We start from the raw sequence: 18,269 nt of genomic DNA, 5'->3' as shown, positions 1-18,269 counted from the left end.
TTTTATTATTTGTAATCCTACTTGGGATTCTTTGGGCTTCCTGGATCTGAGGATTTCTTTGAATAATTATGTTAAATTCTTGACCATTATTTCTCTGAATAATGCCTATTTTTTATTTTCTCCTTCTATAACTTTTTTTTAAGTATATCCGTTTTATTTTTTTCCAGAGGACGGTTTGTGTTCGATCCTTAAGGACTCAGCTCCTCCCATGGGTTTTGGGGGAGGTCATGGGAGCACCTGCAGATCTAAGTCAGGGTAGGGGTTTGGTCCTTGTAGACTTGAGGAGAATGGTCTGGATTTCCTTGGAAATGGTACAGCTCACACTGCAGTGCAGTTTCGCATGCAGTTTTCGGACCACATAGGCATTGAAGACACTTGTTTAGAAATGTCTCGGACACCTCGACTGCGGTCCCAGTGACGCACTTCCCAGTGGCCTTGTCCGTGGGCATCCATCAGGTGCAGTTAGTGCGGTGGACAGGCTGTGCGTGGCTGCAGCCCGTCTTGGAAGCGAAGACTTTGTAACTCTAATTAGACATATATTAGGCCTTCTTAATCTATTTTCCATGTTTCTCACCCCTTTTCATCTTTTTCGTTCTCCACAAACTCATTTAAGAGCTGGCTTGTAGTTACAAATTCTCACAGGAGATTTTTTTTCTTCCTTCTGCCAGCACCAGGGTCAAGCAGGCAAGTTTGCTTGCTGTCATCTTCTGCTGGGTGCGTTTACTGCCCACTCAGCTGTACTTTGCAGGTGTAGCTTTTTAGATTTTAGCCAAATACAAGAATGTTTGATTCCATCCCCCATATTGGGGAGTCTCAGAATACGTAGCCTGTTGTCAGCACTCTGTAGTTGTCAGAGCAGTGTTGTGAGATAGCCTTAAAGTCAAGAGCCACCTTCCATAGCTTCTGTTCATTTGTGCCAAATTATGAAGTTTAAAAATATTTTTTAAAAATTTATACAGCATTTTAGATTCAGGCAGTAGAGCCAGTCTGGGCATCTAACCTACCATATTGCCAGGAATGGAAATCCTTGATCCATTTCAAATAGACATACATTTTAGGTAAGGTTTATGTAAGAAATAGGCACAAAATTCCAACCAGCAGGTCTCCGTTAAAAAAAAAGTCCTTGGCTCTAAGTTTGGATAATTCATTCCTTTTTATATGTTTAAGCTAAAATAAAATGTCTAAGGTATATATATATATAAAAATATATGTATATTTATATAATATAAAATAATATGTATATTTAATTTCCTGATTTAACCAGCTAACTTCAGGTCTGTTTTGAATTGGATAAGATAGTTTCTACTGAACTTGCTTAATACCTGTGCCAGTGGAAACGTAGTGCTTGCTTTAGGCAGGGAGCCCTGGCGGGAACAGGAGGGCGGGGAGAGGTCACTACACCCAGCACTCTGAAGAGTGTGGAAGAGTGGCTGTACCACTCATCTGCCCTTTAAGGCGGGTGGTTAGTAGTGAGGTGGGGGCAACACCGGAGGCCATCGTGTCTTACAGTTGATTTGTCTTACCGCTGGTTGTTGTAAGAAGCTTGTTAGTAGACTGCCAGAACAAATGGGTAGGCAGGCACCAGGCACGACTGCGTTTAACATGAGACAGAAAGGGAAGACCTGGTTAGGAGTCTTGACCCTAATTTTTCCTCTTGGGAAAGTGACCCTGGTGGCACCTTTGTTGTAGCTACGTCTGGCTTGGAACTGCAGCTTGCTCCCTCCTTGAACCCAGGGAGCTAAGTCTTTTAGGCTGCTTGGATCTCCAAAACCAGACTTACGGCTTCACTTTGCCGTTGAGAGAAATCTCTGAGAAGATTTCTCTTCTCTGAATCTATTAATAATGATATGGTATTTTTCTTCTTTCCTTTATTAATATGGAGAATTATTTTGGCTTTTATAATGTTAGACTAACTTTTGAAACATCTTCTATGTTACTGGACTCAGTAAGAATTTTACACAGTATTCATGAAGGACATCAGCCTATAATTTACTTTTTTTTTCATGAGGAAGACCAGCCCTGAGCTAACATCCATGCCAATCTTCCTCTTTTTTGCGGAGGAAGACTGGCCCTGGGCTACCATCTGTGCCCATCTTCCTCTACTTTATATGGAATGCCGTCACAGCATGGCTTGACAAGCGGTGCGTCGATGCGCACTTGGGATCCGAACCTGCGAACCCTGGGCTGCGGAACTGGAGCGCACACACTTAACCACCGTGCCACCGGGCAGCCCCCTATAATTTTCTTTTGTTGTGCTGTGCTATCCTTTTTGGGTTTTGTTATCAAGGTTATACTCTTCTCAAAATGAGTCAGAGAGAGTATCTTGAACTGTTCTCTGGAATACGTTGTGTAAAACTATTTCTTTCTTGTGTGTTTGACAGAATTAATCTGTGAAGCCATCTGGGCTCAGAATTTCTTTATGGGAGGAGTTTTTGATTCCTGATTGAATTTTTTAAGATTATAAGACTATTTATATTTTTGTTTCTTCTTGAATCACATTTGGTAAGTTAGTTTTTTGTAGGAATTTATCTTGTTTCATCTAAAATCTCTAATCTTTTGCTATGGTATTGTTGTAATATTATCTTATCTTTGGAATATCTAATTTTGAGCAGTTTTCAAAGTATGTTCTGTGGACCTGTGTGGATCCCTGAGACCAGGTGGTCTGGGAGGTCAAATCTATTTTCATAATACAGATTTTTTTTTGTCTTTTTTCACTTTGCTGACATTTGCAGTGATGCTGCAAAAGCAATGGTAGGTAAAACTCCTGACACCTTAGCACAAATTAGGGCAGTGGTACCAAACTGAACTATTATATTCTTCATTGCCACGCCTTCCTAGGTTTTAATAAAAAAAATCCTGTTTCATTTAAGAATGTCCTTGATAAAGTGGTAAAAATATTAGTTTCATTAGATCTTGACTTTGATTACAGGTCTTTTTACTATCTGTGTGAGGAATGGGAAGGATTCATAAAGCACTTTTGCCGCATACTGAAGTGTGGAAGTCATCATCAGAAAAAGTACCTATTCAGTTGAGTTGTGAGCTGAACCAGCTGCTTTTTTCTGTAACACTCCTTTTTTTCTTGAAAGAACAGGATAGGCAAATTTTGGCTGTTTGAACTTATATATTTGACATTTGTTTTTCTCAAAAATGAACTAAATGAGGGCCTGGCCCTGTGGCCAAGTGGTTAAAGTTCCACATGGTCCACTTTGGCGGCCCGGGTTTGCGGGTTCAGATCCCAGGCACGGACCTGCTCCACTCACCAGCCATACTGTGGTGGTGTCCCACCTACAAAATAGGGGAAGCCTGGCACAGATGTTAGCTGAGGGCTAATCTTCCTCAAGCAAAAAAAAAAAAAGAGGAGGATTGGCAATAGATGTTAGCTTGAGGCGAATCTTACTCAGCGAACCAAAAAAAAAATGAACTAAATGAGCCTAAGACTTCAAGAAAAACAGCTTTATTAGTAGCCAATGATGAAAAATATTAAACTTTCAAGTGAAATTTAGAATTTTAGAAAACTTGTATCTAATACCATGAGGCTGACAGATTCCCAGATCTTCTGGTGAGATGGGTAATGATACTAAAGAATGATTTTTTGGAGGGCCAGCCCAGTGTTGTAGTGGTTAAGTTCGCATGCTCTGCTTCAGTGGCCTGGGTTCACGGGTTTGGATCCCAGGTGCAGACCTACACACTGCTCATCAAGCCATGCTGTGGAGGCGTCCTACATACAAAATAGAGGAAGATTGGCACAGATGTTAGCTCAGGGCCACTCTTCCTCCCCCCCAAAAAATGTGATTTTTTTTTCCTTAATATTCTGAATTGTGTCAATTTGGAACATCTGCATAACTCAGTGAACCAGTATTTTCCAGGTGACCAGTGTATGATGATACAAAATCATATATGGGTGAAAGATCCATTCAAAGTACAAGATAAACCAATGGATTTTAATGTAATAGAGTGTGAAAAGTTAAATTGATAGGGTTTTTAGAATCCACATTGTAACTAACCTTCAAGAAACTGCCTTTTGTTGAGTTTAGGTACAGTTTCAAGAATATCAACAGTTATTTGAAATGATTATTAAAATATTCTCTTTTCCAACTATGTGTCTGTGTGAGGCTGGATTTTCTTCCTATGCTTATATAATTTAACCAAAACAACATATCACAGAATCAGTGATAAGAATTCAGCCGTCTTCTATAAAGCCAGACATTCAAGATATTTGCAAAAATATAAAATAATGTCACTTTTCTCACTAAGTTTTTTGGAAAATAGGTTTTTTAACAGTTAATTTTTCTTAAAAATATTACTTATGTTAATGTGTAATAGGCTTATTATTCTTTTAAATAAATTAATAAATATGTTAAATATTTTCTCAGATTTAACTTCTAATTTGCTAAATATTAATAGATATAATCCAGTTAAATAAAAGCTCTTTGAAAAATACTAAAATAATTTTTTAAGATTTTATTTATTTTCCCCCAAAGCCCCAGTAGATAGTTGTATGTCATAGCTGCACATCCTTCCAGTTGCTGTATGTGGGACGTGGCCTCAGCATGGCCGGAGAAGCGGTGCGTCGGTGCGCGCCCAGGATCCGAACCCGGGCCGCCAGCAGCGGAGCGCGCGCACTTAACCGATAAGCCTCGGGGCTGGCCCTAAAATAATTTTTAAAGTGTGAAATTGTTTTTAAAATAATTTTAAAAAGGAGAGGGAGCGTATCCCAATTTCATATTTTAAAAAATTCAGTCTCCCTCGTAGTTTTTAGATTAATTATTTTCAAAACACACTTGTAAAAAGCAGTGATAAATACATCTACAATTGCATTAATTAGTTGTAAAACTTCAAGGCCTAGTCTAGTTTCTACATGAGTTTATTTCTATATTTTGTTATGCAAATTCCCTGCAAGATATCACAAAATTCTGTTAAAAACTGAGGCCCTCCCAGAAGCAATGACACCCCAGGAGCAGGAGCACACCTGATGCCCAGATCTTGGTTTCTGATACAATCCTCCAATAAAAAGAACCAGGGCTCCTTGGAGAAATTGCTGATTCTAGGATTGGGGCAAGAAATATATAAGATCAGTCTGGAGCATCTTGTAGTGCCAAAAGTTAGGAAAGTACTTAAACAGACAAACCCACAATGATGGGAATATGTCGAAGGGACATAGGAGCCAACTGAAGGAGCTCCCAATGGCTGAAGTTGGAACAATTTGCGCAAGAAAGTAAATGTAAAGTAGTAATGGATTATAACCCAAAGTATAAAATAAATATCCATGGTTCCATACTGGTATAAATAAATGATTGAATAAATAAATAAATGGAGAAGAGACAAATCTCTTGTGCAGAAGAACTCTGAGTAATTTATGTCAGTACTCTGTCTTCAATAAGGTAGAGCGTAACTCCCCACTCCTTAAGTGTGGGCTGTGCGTGATGACTTCCTTTCAGAGAGTACACTGGTGAGAGGAGGTTGGGAGGTGAGGAAGCTGACAAACACTGCCTCAGCCCGGTGATCAGCATGAGCTTCAACAGTGATTAAGTCGTGTTGATAGTATCTTCAAGGGATATGATGGCATGAAAATGGCACTTTATCTCTGTGATCTTCCTCCCAAAAACCCGTAACCCCAGTCCTATCACGAGAAAAATATCAGACGAATGCAGACACCGGGGCGTTCTACAAAATACTTGTCCAGTAGTCCCCAAAACTGTCAGGGTTGTCAAAAATAAGGAAAATCTGAGAAACTGGATAGCCAAGAGGAGCCTAAGGAAATGTAATATAGTATCCTGGATAGGATCCTGGAACAGTGAAAGGACGTTATGTAAAAACTAAGGAAATTTGAATAAAGTATGGACTTTAGTTAATAATGTATCTCTATTAGTTTATTAATTGTAGCAAATGTACCATACTAATGTAAGATGTTAATAATAGATAACACTGGATGTGGAGTATTTGGGAACTCTGTACTATCTTCTCAGTTTTTCACTAAATCTAGAATCATTCTAAACAATAAGATTTATTTTAAAAAAATAGTTGAGGGACTCAACTTATGTACTTCGCAACTTTACCAGATTTTTGCTTATATTCCGCTCTTAAATACACATTAATCCTGGAGCAACCCAGGTTTTTAAAAATCTAGTAAAAGAGGAATTTGCTTGAGGGTATTGCATAACTGGTTCTCGCAAACAGGCCCACCATTTATTATGCTGCATTTGCTGCCAGCTGAAGGCCCACTCACAAATGGTAGGAAGTTTTGTTTATTATAATCTTAAGTCTTCTACTATCATTTTAAATTTTTTATTTTCAGATCAACCGAAATTCTTGTAAAAAATATTGACTGTACTTTTGAATGTATTATTTGTTACCTAAAAGTCCTTACATGTTCTTTGATATAATCTTCACACATTTTTAATAATTTAAAGAGAGATATTGGTTTCAAATAAGTAATTTACTTCTCTATTTGTCAGAATTATTTTGACTTAGGCACTTGAATGATGATTTAGTTATCTTTTTATTTCTAAAGCAAGTATCACCAGGGCCATGTATTAGGAAAGCAGCATTTATTGCTTCCAGCCCAGATATTGTCTTCGTGGCAGGTGGGGCAGAGTATATTCTGGATATTTTCTCTTACTAGCAGACATACTTAGTTTTGACAAAATAAACATACTAATTTGTAGCATTTTAATTAAAAAGTGAAAATGTGTGTGGGCCAGCACGGTAGCGCAAGTGGTTAGGTGCGCGTGGTCCGCTGCAGCGGCCCGGGGTTCGCCGGTTCAGATCCCAGGCGCGCACCGATGCACTGCTTGGCAAGCCATGCTGTGGCGACGTCCTGTATAAAGTGGAGGAAGACGAGCACAGATGTTAGCCCAGGGCCTGTCTTCCTCCGCAAAAAAAGAGGAGGATTGGCAGATGTTAGCACAGGGCTGATCTCCTCACAGGAAAAAAAAAAAAAAAGTGAAAATGTGCATGCTAGTAATCTTAAACAATTCCAGCCTTATTAACAAGAGGAATTTAAAGCCTTACTTTGGTTTATTTTTAGATAAAAGAAGAAAAGATGAACTCTTTTACTCTGTGAATTTTTAAACAGATTTTTGAGGGAGTTAGTGTAAAGAGAGAAAATATTTGAAGAAACTAATATTGTTAATAGCTAAACCGTTATTTCAATAGCCTGTGATGTTCTAAACTTGTGCTTTCCACTTACATAGCCATGTTCCTCTTTTAGCTGAAATAATTACCAAATACTTAGACCAAAGAAATATCAAATAATTAGACCAAAGATGTTGGTGTTGGAATTACTCATGGCAGGTAGTTCGAGTGATACTCAAAGAAAATACAGGTTAATATTAGGCATCTTTTAAGGTTAAAAGTTAAAAGAGCTTGGGGAGAGGGTTAGGATCAGAAATCTAACGTAAACAGTAATTTCAATCCTAGAGTCTGTTCATCTCCATCTAGGCCCATCCCAAGACTGCAGGAATTTCAAGGAGTGACTTAGCTTGGAGGAAGTGATGCGGCTTGGATAATGGCTTAGGCAGTTGCCTTGCCCAGGTAGACTCTTCAGGCATCACGTCTGCTATGATAACTGCAATCCAGTGACAGCCGTTGACTCTGTAGTGTGGAAAGGAGGACATCTGGTGCCGCCGGAGTCTTGTGAGTGTACTTGCTCACGTTGACAGCCACCTGAAAGCATTGCTTCTAAGAGAAATTTTGTGGTCCAGTATGCTAAATCGCAAAGCATTTTTCATGAAACAGCTGTCAGTGTTAAGGCAAATCTAAGTTATAATTTTGAGCTCCATTTTAACAAGTGATCTTAATGAATAACTATTAAGTAACATGTTAGTTAGTAAAAATGTGAGATTATTTGGTTGTAGTTTTATTGATATGTTCTCATGTTGCAAAAATTCAGGGGCAAAATTTATCAATAAGTATGTTGCTATCTTGAAACATTATCCAGTACTAGAGTATTTCTTCCTTCACTAAACTTACTGAGCATTTAATATGTGTCTGCCCTCTCTGGGCACTGGAGATATAGCAGTGAAGAAAACAGCATCTTTGCCCCTGTGGAGTTTACTTTTTGTGGTGGCTGTGGCGTAGAAAGACAGGGGATCAGAAAAGAAAGACGTCAATATATAGTATGCCAGTTGGCAGTAAGTCATTTGGAGAACAAGAGAGTAGTGTGAGAGGAAAAGGGAGTACCATTGTGGACTGAGGGGTTACCTCTTTTTTATAGGGTGCTCAGGGAAGTCCTCTCACAAATTGATTTGTGAGCAAAGATCTGAAGCAAGTGAGGGAGCAAGCTAGGTGGGTATCTGGCGGAAGAGGTAGAGAGAACAACAGTTGCCAAAGCCCTGAGGTAGGAGGATGCTAAGTGTATTCAGAACGCGCCAGGAGGCCAGCATGGCAGAAGCAGAGGGTGGAGGGGAGAGTTGTAAAGTATATGAGATCAGTAGTGTAGCTGGAGGGCAGGAAATGATACCAAAATATCAAAATATTTAGGACCTTGTAGTCCAGGCCATTAAAGAGTCTTTAATTCTTAGTTTCAGGGGAATAGAGAGAGCCATGCAAGATTTATGTCAGGAAAAATTGTGAACAACTTTGAAATGGGCAAAACATGATGAGTAGGTGTCCTGTCTTGCTCATCCATTGGGTTTATCCCTGTCTCATTTTCTTTGAGTTATTTTACAGTTCTGTAATTTGTAGAAAACTGTTAAAAATGTAGTAGTCTTATCCATAAAAGTGCAAGTTAATTGTGTCCCTTGGAATGCAATTGATTATTGCCCTGGTAATAGACCTGTTTTACATCTGTTTGTAAATTCATTTCAGAATTCCTATTCTCTATATGTGTGTGGTTCTTGGAGTTTTCCTTTGAACCAGTTGTAACATTTTCATGGTTCACTCATTAATTAATGAGTTAAATAATAACTTTCACATATGTTCGTTATACTTTGTTTATGACAGTCATGATTTTTACTATTTAAAAAAATGTATCCATAACACTTTAACAGAATTACTGTGGTTGCTCTGTTGAGAAAAGGCTGGAGCAGGACAAGAGCAGGGGCAGAGATTAATTAGAAGGCTGTTGAAAAATTCAGGCAAGAAATGGTGGCTTGCACCAGAGGAGTGGTGGAGAAGGTAAGCGTGTGAGAGAGTGAGGTGTCAAGGATGACTGGAAGATTTGGAGTATTAATCTTAGTAAGATTTACAAATAATTCCTTCTTCTTTTTAACCATTTTTAAGTAGGTAATTTTTATTTTCCATTCTTAGAAATTTATTTGGCTTGACTGAGAAATGTAAAAGCTGGTGATCGTGGCTCTTTTCTCATCAGGTATTTTCTCCAGTGGTTAGAGTGAATATATAATGACTGTGTTGAAAACATCAGTAACAGCTGCATCAGTCAGGCTTCTGGCAGGAAAGAGGACACTGACAAGTGTAATAGAAAAGAATTTAATGAAGGGATTATTTGCGGAGTGCAGGCAGGTTAAAGCCAGGCCTGGCGGTCTCATGGTTAAGATTTGGCGCTGCCACCGCTGTGGCCCGGGTTTGTTTCCCAGTGAGGGAACCACACCACCAGTCTGTCATTTGTCGTACTGTAGCGACTTCGTGGGCAGGGTTCAGCTCTGCTGCCACAGGGTCACTGGGAGTCAGGATCCACCCCATGGCACTAACAACAAAGGCAGGTTAAAAGGAAGCCAGCAAGCAGTGATGCGGAGGTTTGGCTGAGAACAGCAGGAAGCTGTGTCCCTCTAGGTCTAAGAGGGACAGGGCAGGGAGTGATTACCTGAACTGGCACCAGCTGTAGGTATAGGAGAGGGTTGGCTGATAGGATTCATCAGTAAAGAAACTTCAGTAAGAAACAGGCCACAGCCAACCTAGTCTGCTAGTGCTCCATGCAGGTCAGTCGCCTAGGGCACAGAGTAGGGTGGCTCTGGAGGATCAATGGAAAATAATGGTTTAAACTCTGCCTTAAAAATAAGCAGACAAACTGATGTGCCTGAGCTTTAAAAAGAAGAAAAGAAAAAGGATAATTTTTAGTAGTAGAAAGTTACACAAATTCAGTTGGATAGGTTTTAATGACATTAAACAGAGTTATAACAGCTAAAAATCAACCATAAAATTTGGTGAAGACTTAAAAGTTTTATATCATGTTAAATGTTTTTGCCATACTTAACCAGTAGGCCACCGGGGCTGGCCCTTTTCTTTTCTGTCTTTACCTTCGTTCATTTTAAATGCAAAGTATTTTTAGATTTAGGTTAGTCCTTAAAATTTACTTCAATTGAAAGAAAGCTCAGGTCGTCTCATCTAGCTTCCTAAACCAGTAGTGGAATCTTCTGAAACATTGCTAGTGATGGGGGACTCAACATTTAAAGGGAACTCAACTCTTTGTTAGATGGATGGAAGTCTGTTTTATTCTCATAGACTTCTATGGTTTGGTCCAACTTCTGTTTCAGGAGCAAGGCAAGTCTATTATTCCATTAAACAGAAATTTGACAACAGCTGTCTCTGCTGTACTCTTCCTTACTGCTAAATATTCTTTACTCCAAACTAACTTTCCATGGTTTCTGCAATCTTACCTTACTGGTTAGATGCTGGTCTTCTTATCCCGTCTCTCCTTGAATCCTTCTATTCCCTAGGCTTCTGTGAAACCGCACTGTTGGGGATGTTTTTCCTGCGTCTTGGACAGTGCCTGTCTAGTCTCGCTGGTGGGCTTCACTTCTATTGCAGTTTCCTTAAATATTGGTATTTCTGAGTTTCTGTAGCTCTTACTCTTCTTCTCTCTGGGCAATCTCGTCTTGTCCCATGCCTTGCAGGCATAAGCTGATGACTCCTAGATCCCTGTGACCAGCTCAGATCTTTCACCTGCATACCTGTATTTCTCTTTGCCTGTTGAGCATTTCCACGTGGATATCTCACAGGCATCACAGTACATTCAGAACTGGGCTTATCGGCTTCTCTGAACCTTGTGTCCTTCCTGTGTTCCCTAGCTCAGTGAGTGTACTGTCACCTAAATGGAAAATGTGGGTATGTTCCTTGACTCCTGCTTTCCTGCCCAGTCTAATGAATCATCAGGCGTTACTGATGCTAACTTCTAAGTATCGCTCTCATCTGTCCTCCTTCATCTTCGTGGTTCGCTAGCCTGATTCTGACCCCCCATTGTTGTTACTGCAGCAGCCTCCAAACCTGTAACAACCATGTGAGGTAGGTAGTGGCGGTGGTGTTTTTAACACATCAGTGAGGAAATTTAGATTCAGAGAGGTTCAGTAAGAACTCATCTCTTCAGCCATAAAGCCCACGATATTTTCACTGTATCATGCTGCCTTGCTGGCGTTATCAGAGACTGATACTGCCTTCTACTGGAGGAATTTAGAATGCTAAAAAGAAAGCCTTTGGTTTTAGATTCTCATGTGGTGTTTTAAAATATGTTTAGGTAGCAGAGCTGTTGTAGGCCATTTATCAATTATATGAGAATTAAAATCTTAGCCACATTCCACCTTCTATTTAGCAGGGTTAATAGTTTCAGGGAATTCAGATTTGGAATTTACATGTGGAAAATTAAAAATTTTAAGGCTTTGACAAGAATATTTTATGTACATAATTATATGAGACTAATATTCTTTATAGCTAACTGTTGAATTAAGTTCACAGGATTTTTTTAAAAAGAGGATTTAAAGTGGGTAGCTCTTCAGCCAGTACTGGTGAAAAACCATTTTGGAAGTGGGATGGAGTAAAACATCTTAGAAGTTCTGGCAGTTTTCTGTAGAGATTGTTTTCTCCACATTTGTCTTAAAAAAAAAAAAAAAAGGAAAGGAAATATTCTCACTGTTGCTTTCAAATTATGTTTTATCATAAGTTGTGATTCGAGGGGATAGCTCCAGTGACCTTAGCTGTGCTTTTGAATATAGCTCTTCAGAATTAGCTTCACCATGCATGATTGATACCCTGAGTTTAAGATCAAGAAAAATACGAAGGAAAACAAACCATGAAACCTTTAGGGGAAGCATGCATTTTGTCTTTGTTAAAGTGGTAGACAAGGAAACTAAAAATTCTAAATGTAGTTTCTAGTAAAATTGTAGTTAATTTTTTTTGCCGAGGAATATCATCCCTGAGCTTACATCTGTTGCCCGTCTTCCTCTTTTTTTTTTTTTTGCTGAGGAAGATTATCCCTGAGCTAACATCTGTGCTAATCTTCCTCTGTTTTGTATGTGGGTCACTGCCACAGCACGGCTGATGCGGGGTGTAGGTCTGCACCTGGGATCCGAACCTGTGAACCCAGGCTGCCAAAGTGGAACTCGCAGAATTTCAACCACTCGGCCACAGGGTCCCTGTAATTAATTTTTTCACTTCATTTCCCCAATTGAACAATGGAGAAAATAGTTCCCAGCAGTCTGCACTGCAAGATTGTTCTCTAGATGGATATTTATCACGACTCAAAAGAGCATTGGGTCTGGTATGCTCTGAAGTCCTTCTGCTTGATTGTAACTGTCTTCTAGCATTGGGGAGGAGTAAAGAAAAAATATTTTAAATATCCTTTCATTAGTGTTGTTTGTAATGAGTTGATAATTTTCATTGACTGTGTACTTTATGTCATTGATTCTGAGACATTTTCCAATTTTATTCACTGTATCTTACAGTCAGGGGCATGTCACAGTTTAACTGACAACTTTTTTTTCTTAGTGGTAAATATCAGTCAAAGTCAATTGTGTCTGAGTTTTGATGAAAAACAGCGTATATTTCCATTAGTATTCAAAATAGTAACAGCAACGATAACAATATAGTGGCCTCCATACCTGAGGATCACTTTTTGGTAGCCTGTATTTTCTTAAACATGACCAAGAACTGGAAAATAAGCAAAAAAAAGGCGTCTGATGCCTAAAATTGCTGTTATGAAACTCATGAAGTAAAGACCATGCACTTGAACATAAAATATTCCTTAGTCTATGAGCATGGGGCCTTATTTTGTATCTCTTCTTAATAGGCTTGGGTATCTGATTACAGAGTCCATGAGGATTCAAAAGAGTAAACTAAAAAAAAAAATGCACATACATGTTTATTAAGTGACAGTTCAAGAACCTGCCCTACTATCAGTTGAGAATGAGGGTGATCATAAACAAAGTAAGAATTAAAATCTATTTAAAAAAAAATACAAAACCCAGAACTGGCCACAATAGTGCTATTTCAGGAGGGGCAGCCAGCCTGACACACATAAATTACCCTGATTGCAGCCTGGAAGAGATTCTTCATCAAAATGCAGTCTGTCTGATTCTACTGGCACTTTCTGTAAGGGACAAAATGTATTTTATTTTTTCATTTTGATTGGGGAACATTTGATTAAGTTTTCCCCTTTATGGCTTAATGGAGTATGTAATAGAACATATTTTGCCCTAATGAAAGTATCAGAAAAAAAACTTCTGTCATACCTGTCACACATCTGAAATAGGAGTTGCTTCTGTAATCCCAGTGGTCCCCAGACCTTGATAATTCTAGCCATGCTGCTGAATGGCAGCAGAATGCCATTTTTAGGCCCTGGGGCTGAGGACTGGGCATAAATATTAGGAAGGTGTCAGAGACGAAAGAAGTAGAGGAGAAAAACTTAGAGAACACACCATGGTGCTGAAGAGTGTTTCTAGAAGCTCTCAGTGGGCAGTTGTGCACCAGAGGTCCAACTGCATTATTTTTGTTTGGAATCCACCCAGGCTATGTATCTTTATAAATTCTTAGTATTAGGGGGCCTTTGGGGACATTCCTCTAAGGCATGAGTTCTGAGCATAACTTGACTGGCTGCACGCACCTTGAGCCTGAGAGTGGATGTTAAGTTCTGTGTGTTGGCGGGTTTCCAGCATTTACTAATTAGGTTTTGCCTACTTAAATTCTCCTGGCAATTTCCCTTGGCCACTGTGTTCCTCACACTCAGCCCTAACCTGTTTTGTATGGAGTCTGCCTTTTGGCTCTGCTTAGACATTACAGCTTTTCTTTCTAAAGATGCTTTTTAATAAAGTATTGATTTGTATATTCCTTAGTTAATAGGGGCCGGCCCCGTGGCTTAGCGGTTAAGTGCGAGCGCTCCGCTACTGGCGGCCTGGGTTCAGATCCCGGGCACATGCGAAGCCACCGCTTGTCTGGCCATGCTGAGGTGGCGTCCCACATACAGCAACTAGAAGGATATGCGACTATGACATCTAACTATCTACTGGGGCTTTGGCGAGAAACAGGAGGAGGATTGGCAATAGATGTTAGCTCAGAGCCGGTCTTCCTCAGCAAAAAGAGGAGGATTGGCATGGATGTTAGCTCAGGGCTGATCTTCCTCACACACAAAAAAAATAATGATAATTTATTGTTGATTATAAAGGGGAAAATATAAAGAGAAAAATGCTTTTCATCCTACCGGCTAGTGAAGCAATGTTAACAGTTTAGTGTGTTTTAGTCAAGTCTTTTTTCCTGGGTTTATCTATGTTATGTAGGGATGGGAGAGAGAAAAGTAAGTGTGCATGTTATTTTTTTTAATGAGAATTCTCTCAAATTTGCTACTGGGTGTAGAGAGCAATTTTTAAAATAAACTTTTTATTGAAAACAATTTTAGAATCACAGAAAAGTTGGAAAGATTGTACAGAAATTCTGATACACTGTTTACCCAGCTTGCTTTAATGTTAATCTTATATAACTCTGGTACATTTGTCAAAACTAAGAAATTAACAGTGGTACAATACTATAAACTGTAGACTTTATTTGGATTTCCCCAGTTTTTCCACTAACGTCCTTTTTCTGTTCCAGGATCCAATCTAGGATACCATATGACATTAAAAAAAAACAGTTTTGTCCTTTTTTTCTGCTTAACTTTTTACCATGAGCGTTTTTCTTTGTCATTAAATATTCTTTAAATAATGCTTATTAATGGCTCCATAAAAGTTCATCAAATGGGTAGATGTACTCTGATGTAAATATTTCTCGTTAACTTTTTTTTTTTTTTTAAGCATTTTGTGAGGGTGGGGAGTGTTAGAAAATATACACACATCAAACATTTACATTAGTGGTGTATTTGAGTCAGGTGAATTTAGTGCTAGATTGTAACAGTAATTTTGAATGCATTGCTGTAAAAGCAGGAAATAAATAATCGCATTTATTTTCCTTTGAGAATATGTTTAAGAGCATTTTAGATTGAGTTAAATGCAGAAACTGATCAACTATTCATGAAACAATTTGTTTTGAGGGTTATTTAGAGTTGCTTGGCATTTGACTTAACTTATTTTGAGCAGATTGTGTGTGTGTGTGTACATTTTATATACATACAGTAAATATTTAGGCTTTTAATATGAGTCTAGCAACTAGCATGATAACCACTTGAGTCTGGAAATAAAGATTTATGTACAGTATATTCTACTCATACAGTTGTATATTCAATTTTGAAAATGACACTTTGATTTACTTTCCTGTTATCCTTCATTAATGTTTATTTAGTTCTAGGTTAAGCATATTATATAAAAAGTGAAGATGCCTAGAGATTTTCTTGCATGTCTTGTATTGTTTTGTTGATGTTTATAGCTTGACTGATATTGAATCAGTCGTATATTTATTTAACGTGAAGTGTGAAGTTTGGTTTGTATTTAGTGTTTTGTTGTTTTAAAGAATAAAGCCATAAAGTCAGATGCTCTTTAAGAACTGTTAGGTGTGCCATACTAAGGAAAATGTTGTGAAATTCACTTTTGGCTTTTACCTTTTACTGTTGCTCAGTTTAGTAAAACTTAATAAATTGAATATTTATTATGCTAGCGTTCAGTCTTTGCTAGCAGACTACTATCTGTTAGTAAATTGATAAACTAGAGGTTTATTATGAGGGGTAAGCAATCATTTGTTAATTTGACAGTGTTATATATAGAAATGATAATAAATTGAAGAATACCAACATAAAATTCTGATGTACAGTACTTAGAGAAAGTTGAATGCACTATTTCCATAAGATCAAATATATTCATTCCAGTTTTCAGAGTTAATGATAAATGCTTTTTGGAGAATGTCTGTGCTTTCTTATTATTTTACAGTCACATGTCTTCTTTCTGTGGTGCAATCTGAAGTTTTAGTGGAGAGGGCTGTGTGATCTGTCATACAGAATGTTCATCACTGTGGTGTTGCTGTAGGACAGGATCTGATTTCTTTGTACATATTTTTATATTACAACATAAAGCACTCAACTAAGAGTGTCTTTGAGAGTTCCCAAGGCCAATGGTATTTTTCCTGTGATTGAATGTGCTGGGATTGTTGCCCTTGGTGCTGATGACATTGTTGAGTTAGCTAGGGCAGAGTGACTCATCTGCTGGGTCTACACATCTGTAGCTGGTTTTTATATCTTATGGCAGAGATTATGGGCACCCAGACTTAATTGTGTAAATTCCATCACCAGTGTGTCTGAGTATAAGTATGTTCCAAAGTTATAGATGATTCCAGGATTGAATTATGAACAGTATCATTAAAGGGAGAGTTGTGTTTTGGAATGGAATCATCTTCCATTTTAGCTTTCTCATTTTATTTTTAGCAAGCCATTTTAGTACCATTTTCTCAAGTACCCACACATAATTCTTGATTGATTGATAGATAGTTGGTGAAGATATATAGATTCTTGTATTTCTGTTCCTAAAAGCCAAAGTACATGATTGAAAGTGACTTTCTCAAATTCAGTGTGCAATATGAGGTTAAAGTGGGTGACTTTTTCTAGGTTTGGAAGGGATATTGAAGGTTCAGTCATCATCCTGTAATGACAGTCACTGCAGGTCCAGATGCTGTTGGGAGAACGGTTATACTTATACTGGATGCTGTGATTTATAGGTTAGACTTCCGGCATTATAGACAGGAAAATATCATTAATTTTGTTCCTAGGAGTTAGAAGTTCTCCTGGTATGTTGTACTCTAGATTGTCTGCCTCCATAGGAAAGTATTTTGGTAGGACATTAGTAGTGTCTTTGAGATTGTAAGGGAAAATGTGAACTGCCCTCAGTATTGCATACTGGCCCTTCATGAAATGCCACAAGCCAGGCTTCCCTCCTCTCTCCTAATATTTTCTCATGCACACCCTACATGCCAGCTGTAAGGAACGACTTGCTGCTTCTGGAGCGGGCCATGTTCCTCAGGCTCTGCTTTTGCATGCACTCTTCTTGATGTGGATTGCCCTGGCCCTAGCAAATTCCCATCTGTCTTTCAGGACTTGACCTAGTAGTCCCTTTCCCAGGAAGCCTGCCTTGTTACTTCTCTCATTCCTTCTGCTCTGAGTTCAATGCTCTGATGGCGTTGGCGCATACATAGGGCTGCAACTCTGCCGTGTATTCATTTTCTTGTCTGTCTGTCACTAAACATTAAGCTCCTTGAAATCAGAGAATGTGTCTGTTATCTTTATTTCTAGCACTTAACTCAGTGCCTGGCAAAGAGAGTTGGTGCTCAGAAAATACTTGTTGAATGCTTCAATGTGTAGATGGATGAATGAATGAACTCATTTTTTATTGTTTTCTTAATATTGATAGCTGTTTACAAATCATTTTTATCTACTAAGTAACCTTTTGTTAGTTTAATTCAAACAACTATGTCTGAAATAAAGAAATGTTACTTTATTAATATTTAGATTTATCCATAGGAAAATGAATTGATGTAAGTTCAAATATACATGAGCATGTGCTTAATCTTTCTTCATCATCCTGGTTTTACTTGTCTCTTACAGAGAAAACAGAAATGAGAGGAATCTGGTTTAAATTGCAGTACAAGGAATTTAGATTAGACATAAAGAGTTTCCAGAAAATAAAGTACCAGATATTGAAGTGATTTGTAAGTAATGTAATTGATTTTTTGGAGAGTCAAAAAAGGGAGGGGGGGGGGTCAATGGAGGGTTATGAATTACAAAGTGGTTCACCTACGATGCCCTTAGTAGAATAAAAAACCTAAAGGAAGAAAAATCTATTTAGGAATATGCAGGTACAACCATATTCATGGATAGATGTTTAAAAATACTTGGGTACTTTTTGGTTTATGTGTACATATGTACTTTTAAGTTTTCAGCTAACAAGGAAACTATGTTGCAAGTGTCCACTTTTCAAAGAATGGCTTTTGTTTAGGTACCAACAGAATGTCCTGAGAAGTCTCCCTCCTTAGCTTTTTTTTTTTCAACTTCTATTCCTGAGAGTAATATAAATAATAAAAAATGCTTACCAGTGTTAAGAATAAACAGAAAACTAATGCATATCAATAAAAAAGAAAAAGACCTACAATAGTTTAAAAACAAGCAGCCAGACCCTTGACACAAAGAACAAGGT

At 38.2% G+C, this 18,269-nt stretch overlaps 1 protein-coding gene across 12 annotated transcripts in view; it reads left to right on the top strand.

The window, feature by feature from the left end:
- FRS2 (fibroblast growth factor receptor substrate 2) overlaps positions 1-18,269 on the top strand; it is a 118,923-nt gene that overhangs the window by 74,776 nt on the left and 25,878 nt on the right. For 8 of the 12 annotated variants that reach the window (XM_058557651.1, XM_058557645.1, XM_058557642.1 and 5 more), the window contains one exon: positions 17,681-17,784. The exons of 2 other annotated variants lie outside the window; for them this stretch is intronic. The gene's annotated coding sequence lies outside the window, so the exon portion shown is untranslated. Of the gene's footprint in view, positions 1-8,990; positions 9,118-17,680; positions 17,785-18,269 lie in introns of all 12 variants that reach the window. 2 more of the 12 variants (XM_058557649.1, XM_058557648.1) reach the window with 2 other exon arrangements.

This window comes from Diceros bicornis, chromosome 17, assembly GCF_020826845.1.
Source record: "Diceros bicornis minor isolate mBicDic1 chromosome 17, mDicBic1.mat.cur, whole genome shotgun sequence".
Taxonomy (NCBI): Eukaryota; Metazoa; Chordata; class Mammalia; order Perissodactyla; family Rhinocerotidae; genus Diceros; species Diceros bicornis.
The sequence above is the reverse complement of the archived record's forward strand: the minus strand, read 5'-3'. Positions and strand labels throughout refer to the sequence as shown.